Genomic DNA, 8,000 nt, shown 5'->3' with positions numbered 1-8,000 from the left:
GGTACTTTTCAGAAGTCTATTAGCTGTGTCTCATCAATCATTAATCTAATGGAAACTATTCAAGCATTTCCTCTACTTAAAACAGACAATGGGCCACCTCAGTAAAATCCTTATGCTTGTATTTTAAACAGCTTATATTTGAAGGGAACTCCCCTGTCAGCTGAATATACAGGAACTTCATGCAATAACCAAGATGTCATGGATAACAACTTCTTCCTATTTTTGTTTCTAGTTGTCCTATATTGTATGTATTTTTGTGCCGTCGTCACTGATTTCCATGTAGTGCATTTCATACAGCTGATGTATGGCACATTTTGCTACTCCACAAATTGACTTGGCTTCCTTCACAGGAATGTAAAGTGTGCAATGTAACTGCAGCTGAACTTGCACAAGTTGTAGTTTCAGCTGTATGGCCACAGCGTTTCCGTAGTGTAGTGGTTATCAAGTTCGCCTAACACGTGAAAGGTCCCCGGTTCGAAACCGGGTGGAAACATTATGTGTCACCCAGGTCGGGTGGCACGATTTAATGTTTTATGTTTTGTAGGTAGACTCTAAAAGAGTTTCAGCTGTATGATTAAGACCACTTTGAGGAACTCCCAGCACTTTGACTTCATACCAGAATAATGACAACTAATCCAAAGCAAACATTTAAGTTAATAAGATTTCTCAGGGCACTGAATCACCTTGAAATTTTTAATGATAGGAAAGAGGTAGGAATCCACTCGAACATTTAAATGATCATTGGTTTGACCCCAGTTTACATATTCTGTGTGTGCATTTAAATATGTACATCATCATAGGCAGTCCCTCGAAACAAGAATGACTTGCTTCTACGCCAAAAAAAGGATAAGTTCACAGGTGTTTCAAATGAAGATCCCAAACTACATCCTCAAGGGTGGAAGATGCCTGTGTGTGGATTTTTGTTTAACATGTGGTGGCTCTTGCACACCAGCCACCACACGGGCTTGACAGAGCTAGGTCTTGGTCCAGTGGCAAGGATTACCCAAGACAACTGGAGACCTGCTCTGCTGCACGAACCAAGTACGCACACATATCGCAGTGTGGGCTGGCCTGTGCTGCCCCTGGGCCCCGAACTCATGCCTCCCCTGGGCCCCGATCACATCCCTCCACAGCTCCTTCGCCCCGATCTTGCCGCTCCTGCTGCATCTCCCCACACTCCAATCACCGACCTGGACCTTGCTGACGTCACTCTTAGCTGCCGTTGCCCTCCTGCACCAGCGCGTGCTGCTCCCTGAAGTGGTATGCCGCTCGCTGCTCCTTATATGTACATACACAGTGCTCTAACTTACTTGGATTTTAAAGGAAGCTTGCAGTATAATTTAGCATAGTCATCTCAATGTTCTAAAATTGATTAGCACTTTGAAACTGGATCTCCAATACAAATGCAGCGTAAAATCTGCATGTGCATTCATAGCCATTCCACTTATATTTTTCCAACCACCCCGCCCCCATAGCACATGCAGCACTGGTGATCTACTCTCAATAATTTCTTCAAAGACCCAATTAGATTCTGAGTATGATTAGTGTAACCATGCATGCAGTAATCAATAACAGTAATACAGGAAAGGTATTTTTTCCAAAAAATATGAATATACATCTTAATAACATGGTTTCTCCCAGTCAAGGATGAAACAGAGTGTTATTCACAACATTTATCATGTCATTATATTTCAAATGATTTGATACTATCAGCAGCCAGAATTCAGCTGGTTGTGCTGAGACAGAAATTATTACAATTCAGTTTTTACAAAGACAGTTAAAGACTTGAGACTTTATATTTGAAGGTAGCATAAATATCGGGACTCATAAAATAGCTGTATCTGTACATAGGTAAGAAGTGGATACTAATGCACTTTTTCATAGTGGAGAAATCTCTACTGAGTAAGTACTGAATGTGTTATCAATATCGTCAGCATGCTCTTTTTTTAAGCGTGCTCATTTGTGCAATAGCATTCCTGACACTGAGATCATGCTAGGGCTCACCACAGTAATATTGTTCCTTCCCGAATTGGATATCAACATTTGCACATGTTCTTTGTAAAAGTATGAGGTTGTTGTTTTCTGTGAAAACTTAAGATAGGAAGGAAAGAAAAGAATAAATCTCCTCCCTTACAGTCAGATTCAGGTGAATTTATAATGGGAAACAAAGAAATGGCAGACCAGTTAAACAAATATTTTGGTTCTGTCTTCACGAAGGAAGACACAAATAACTTTCCGGAAATACTAGGGGACCGAGGGTCTAATGAGAAGGAGGAACTGAAGGAAATCCTTATTAGGCGGGAAATTGTGGTAGGGAAATTGATGGGATTGAAGGCCGATAAATCCCCGGGGCCTGATAGTCCGCATCCCAGAGTACTTAAGGAAGTAGCTCTAGAAATAGTGGATGCATTGGTGATCATTTTCCAACAGTCTATCGACTCTGGATCGGTTCCTATGGACTGGAGAGTAACTAATGTAACACCACTTTTTAAGAAATTAGGGAGAGAGAAAACGGGTAATTATAGACCAGTTAGCCTGACATCAGTAGTGGGGAAAATGTTGGAATCAATTATTAACGATGAAATAACAGCACATTTGGAAAGCAGTGACAGGATCGGTCCAAGTCAGCATGGATTTATGAAAGGGAAATTCTGCTTGACAAATCTTTTAGAATTTTTTGAGGATGTAACTAGTAGAGTGGACAAGGGAGAACCAGTGGATGTGGTGTATTTGGACTTTCAAAAGGCTTTTGACAAGGTCTCACACAAGAGATTGGTGTGCAAAATTAAAGCACATGGTACTGGGGGTAATGTACTGACGTGGATAGAGAACTGGTTGGCAGACAGGAAGCAGAGAGTCGAGATAAACGGATCCTTTTCAGAATGGCAGGCAGTGACTAGTGGGGTGCCGCAGGGCTCAGTGCTGGGACTCCAGCTATTTACAACATACATTAATGATTTGGATGAGGGAATTGAGTGTAATATCTCCAAGTTTGCAGATGGCACCAAGCTGGGTGGCGGTGTGAGCTGTGAGGAGGATGCTAAAAGGCTGCAGGGTGACTTGGACAGGTTAGGTGAGTGGGCAAATGCATGGCAGATGCAGTATAATGTGGATAAATGTGAGGTTATCCACTTTGGTGGCAAAAACACGAAGGCAGAACATTATCTGAATGGCGGCAGATTAGGAAAAGGGGAGGTGCAACGAGACCTGGGTGTCATGGTTCATCAGTCACTGAAAGTGGGCACAGCAGGTACAGCAGGCGGTGAAGGAGGCAAATGGCCTTCATAGCTAGGGGATTTGAGTATAGGAGCAGGGAGGTCTTACTGCAGTTGTACAGGGCCTTAGTGAGGCCTCACCTGGAATATTGTGTTCAGTTTTGGTCTCCTAATCTGAGTAAGGACGTTCTTGCTATTGAGGGAGTGCAGCGAAGATTCACCAGACTGATTCCCGGGATGGCAGGACTGACATGAGGAGAGACTGGATCGACTGGGCCTGTATTCACTGGAGTTTAGAAGGATGAGAGGGGATCTCATCGAAACATATAGAATTCTGATGGGACTGGACAGGTTAGATGCAGGAAGAATGTTCCCGATGTTGGGGAAGTCCAGAACCAGGGGACATAGTCTAAGGATAAGGAGTAAGCCATTTAGGACTGAGATGAGGAGAAACTTCTTCACTCATAGTTGTTGATGCCAGTTCATTGGATCTATTCAAGAGGGAGTTAGATATGGTCCTTACGGCTAAAGGAATCAAGGGGTGTGGAGAGAAAGCAGGAAAGGGGTACTGGTGAATAATCAGCCATGATCTTATTGAATGGCGGTGCAGGCTCGAAGGGCCGAATGGCCTACTCCTGCACCTATTTTCTATGTTTCCTCCCCTCAAACCTTTGAAATTAGGATTAGAATTAAACATAATTTGAGATCAACAAATTCTATTGCCAGGGCAACAGAAATTGCAATCTGTAACTCTTCAGACCAGTCATGGAGTTCTTCTATAGTGTTAAGAAGCTAGTCATATTATATTTTGATATAGAATTTACAGCACAGAAACAGGTAATTTGGTCCAACTGGTCTATGTCTATGCCAGTGTTTATGCACCTCACAAACCTCACTTCATTGCACTGTATAAGTATACCCTTCTATTCTTTTCTGCTTCATGTGCTTATCTAGCTGTCCCTTAAGTGCATCTATGCTATTTGCCTCAACCTCTCCTTGTGGTAGCAAGTTCCACATTCTCACCACTCCCTGGGTAAAGAAAATTCTCCTGAACTCCTGGATTTAATATGTGCACTTCAATTATCCACATTAAATTTCATCTGCCATTGATCTATTCACTTGCATATTTTATTAAATTTATTTTGGAGGTCCCAGGCTGCCTCTTCAGATTAAATAACAACCCCACATTTTGCACTGAGCATCCAAGTCAACGTAAATTGCAAATAGTTGGGAGTCCAAACATTAATCCCTGGGGAAATGCACCAACTCCCGCCATCCCAAAATCCGCCGCCAAGTATCAACCATGACAAAAACGCATTCCTTTTTAAACTTTAGCTTGGTATTGGCCCCTTTAACTCAACCACTGTACACAGGAGTCAAAACTCAGCTTCGCTCCAAAGATCATATCCCAATTTAACTCAGTACTTTTTTTCAACTAGTTAGCTGTCTTCTGGCAGTTTGCTTCAGGGAGGAGCCAAGGCTCACAACTCAAACATAAACGTGTGAATAGCTCAGATTGGTTCAATTGGTATCCCATTTTGAATTGAGCAGTTATTTAAATTGTCAAAAGATCCAGTAATTGTTTTGCGGGTAGTTATTAGCCTGGAATGTTCAAATCAATAAGCTTTAACTTGAACCTCTTTCAGACAGTCCAGCTCAGGCTTCCAAAGATTATTAAAGTAGGTAGTTCTCATAGTTGAAATCAGAAGGAAAAAAGATTCACTTTCAAGAAAATTTATATTTATGTAGTTCAGTGTACAGTTGTGAACTATTTATATTCCATCATACAAGAATTAGCTAAGTTTAACACCTATTGTAAAAATGTGTTATGGTTTTGCTAATTATTCACTTTTTGCATTTACAGTTGAATAAATTATTTTCACAGTTAAAGTCTAAAGCAAGGTCTAGTGTAGTGTCAATCTGTCACCTCTCAATCAACATAAGAACAGATTATCTGGTCATTATCACATTGTTGTTCGCAGGAGCTTGCTGTGTGCAAACTGGCTGCCACGTTTCCCACATTACAATAGTCCAAAAGTACTTCATTGGATGTAAAGTGCTTTGAGACGTCCGGTGGTCGTGAAAGGCGCTACATAAATCTAAGTCTTTCTTTCTTACCCTGGACACACTATCAAATTTACCTTGATATCAGGCCAAGTGAAAACACTCAACATAGCGAGTGGCAGCTCACAAAAAAGTGTCATCTAACATACAGAAGCCAAGATTATCTGGGCTAAAAGAATCCAAGAACAGAACACCCTGATCATTCTACCCTTCAACCAATTTCTTAGTTAAAAAGCTCTAACTTATTGGTCCAATTATTCTTAACTTCTGTTTTTACATCAACGCTAAGCAGTTTTGAATCCAACGCAAAACTGGTAGTATATACAGGTATCAGAAGTCAGATTGCGATGTGACTACAAACTGCACTAATGGCAAGAGGTGTGATGAGCTAATCTCCATTAGTTGTCATGTTGCAATTCAGTGCAAAGCCAAGTTTAAAAAGGATTGATTTATGTCTCACTATTAAAATTTGAATGCCACTATTGCTGGGTAAAGAGCAACACAGGAGGCACATAGCACTATTTGGACTATCGCAGAGCTAGCATATAACTGACTCTTTGAAACAATTGGAGCTCAAACAAAGACCCTACTTGACAGAAATTAATATAGTCGAAAACAAGTGTCGAATTTATCCCAAAACCTTGCTTGAAAAAATTACATTGACAAATAAGAGCAATTCTAAATTGACACTCTGGAATTTAGACAGTGGCTCCGTGAGTTTCTCTGGCAAGATGCACTGTTAGTGAGTTCACAATCACATCATCCAAAACTAGTCAACACCTTTCCCCACCAGTCCTCCCAGAGAACATTAACATGCAAATTAAAGGAGGATTTATGGCCATCATTTATAATATAACACAGAAAACTTTTGCGATTTCATGTGAAAATTATGCCTGAATAATACATGTTAATTTAAAACAATCCTTCATTAACTTGATTTTGTCCAAATATTTCAGGGCTGATATTTTAAGAGCACTGACTATTCTGTGATGTTATCTCATCATGCACCTCTTAGAGTGCTGCAATAATCTAGACATTCACCCTGAAAGCAAGGTTTGAGCAGTTATTGAATAGATTGTAGACTTCCCATCTATTGCAGTAAAGATTAAAGTGTACCGTGAACAGCTTACCATAAAAGCCACTGGCTGATCCAAGAATACAAACCACATTTTTTGCTTGGAACTTTTAAAAACTGATAAAGACCATTAATCGCAGCATGTATTTTTAATGCCAATCTTTAATCTCAATCCCATCTATCCATCTTCGAATCATTTCTTTCCAGAAACATAACCAATTGTCTCTTGAACTCATTTATACTATTCAGTGGTAATTTATTCCACAGTTATTGCCCTTAGAATAAAAAAGCTCTGGCCTCTTGCTTAAGTTCCTCATTTCTTTATTCATTTTTTTTATTATTTACTGAATTTCTTCTATAAGCAAATAGAATATATAGACATCTTGATGTCCCTGTATGCTTTGGTCGTACATTAATTACAAAAGAATACAATGCCAGACTGGGTTGTGGGTCTGTGCCTATGCTGGCAACAATGTGCTATTTGGGGATTGAAATAGCTTGATGACAGTCCTGGTTCAGTTGCATCAGTGGATAATGGGTCTTGCTTATTTTAAAAATAGCATCTTATAAGGCTATATAAATACAAGTTGTTGCTTATACAGTGAAGGATCTTGCAGGGCTGAATTTATTGTGTTTCACAGAGAAGGATGTCATTTTATGGCCTAGTATAAAATTCTTTGGGGAGGAAGTGTTTATTGCATTGGGTTGCGTGAGCTTACAGGAAGCCAGCCAGAATTGGTACATTGCCATTCTGACTGGCACAGATGTTTCTCCCATGTTTGTTATGAGAAGGGTACACTTCACCACGATGGGGGAAATGCATCTGCTTCTAGCTGCCAGACTGTTCTGTCTCACCTACACCCCAGAAAAGAACTGTATCTCCACGCCCTAACAAAAACTTATGAAAACCCATCTCCACTGTACACATTTTACTGAAGTCAAAATATAAGAAATCAGAAAAGTACAGGAACGAGACCGAGGGCAGCAGATAACAAGAACAATGGAGAAAAGTATAGAAGCAAACCTTCACAATAATCATCTACAAAAGAATATGTAAGGTACAGCTCAAGATAGCACATGGAGTATATAGCTCCTACAGATGCTCGACCTCTTGCTTTTAACTTGCACTTGCTAGTATTGGAACCCTTCACCATAAAATAAATTTTTTTGTATTAACTTTCACAGACAGGCGAAGTGAATGGGCAAAAATTTTGCAGATGGAGTATAATGTAGGAAAGTGTGAGGTCATGCACTTTGGCAGAAAAAAATCAAAGAGCAAGTTATTATTTAAATGGAGAAAGATTACAAAGTGCCGCAGTACAGCAGGACCTGGGGGTACTTGTGCATGAAACACAAAAGGATAGTTTGCAGGTACAGCAAGTGATCAGGAAGGCCAATGGTATCTTGGCCTTTATTGCAAAGGGGGTGGAGCTATATAAAAAGGTATTGGTGAGGCCATACCTGGAATACTGCGTGCAATTATAGTTTCCATATTTACAAAAGGATATAATTGCTTTATAGGCAGTTCTGAGAAGGTTCACTAGGTTGATTCCGGGGATGAGGGGGTTGACTTATGAGGAAAGGTTGAGTAGGTTGGGCCTCTACTCATTGGAGTTCAGAAGAATGAGAGATGATCTTATCGAAAC

The 8,000-nt window shown here is 40.3% G+C and overlaps 1 non-coding gene across 1 annotated transcript; it reads left to right on the top strand.

Moving 5' to 3' along the window:
• Positions 1–420: 420 nt before the first annotated feature.
• trnav-aac (transfer RNA valine (anticodon AAC)) lies at positions 421–493 on the top strand. The gene has a single exon. It is a non-coding gene; the product is annotated as a tRNA-Val (tRNA).
• The last annotated feature ends 7,507 nt before the right edge of the window (positions 494–8,000 follow it).

Source organism: Pristiophorus japonicus, chromosome 9 (genome assembly GCF_044704955.1).
Source record: "Pristiophorus japonicus isolate sPriJap1 chromosome 9, sPriJap1.hap1, whole genome shotgun sequence".
NCBI lineage: Eukaryota > Metazoa > Chordata > Chondrichthyes > Pristiophoridae > Pristiophorus > Pristiophorus japonicus.
The sequence above is the reverse complement of the archived record's forward strand: the minus strand, read 5'-3'. Positions and strand labels throughout refer to the sequence as shown.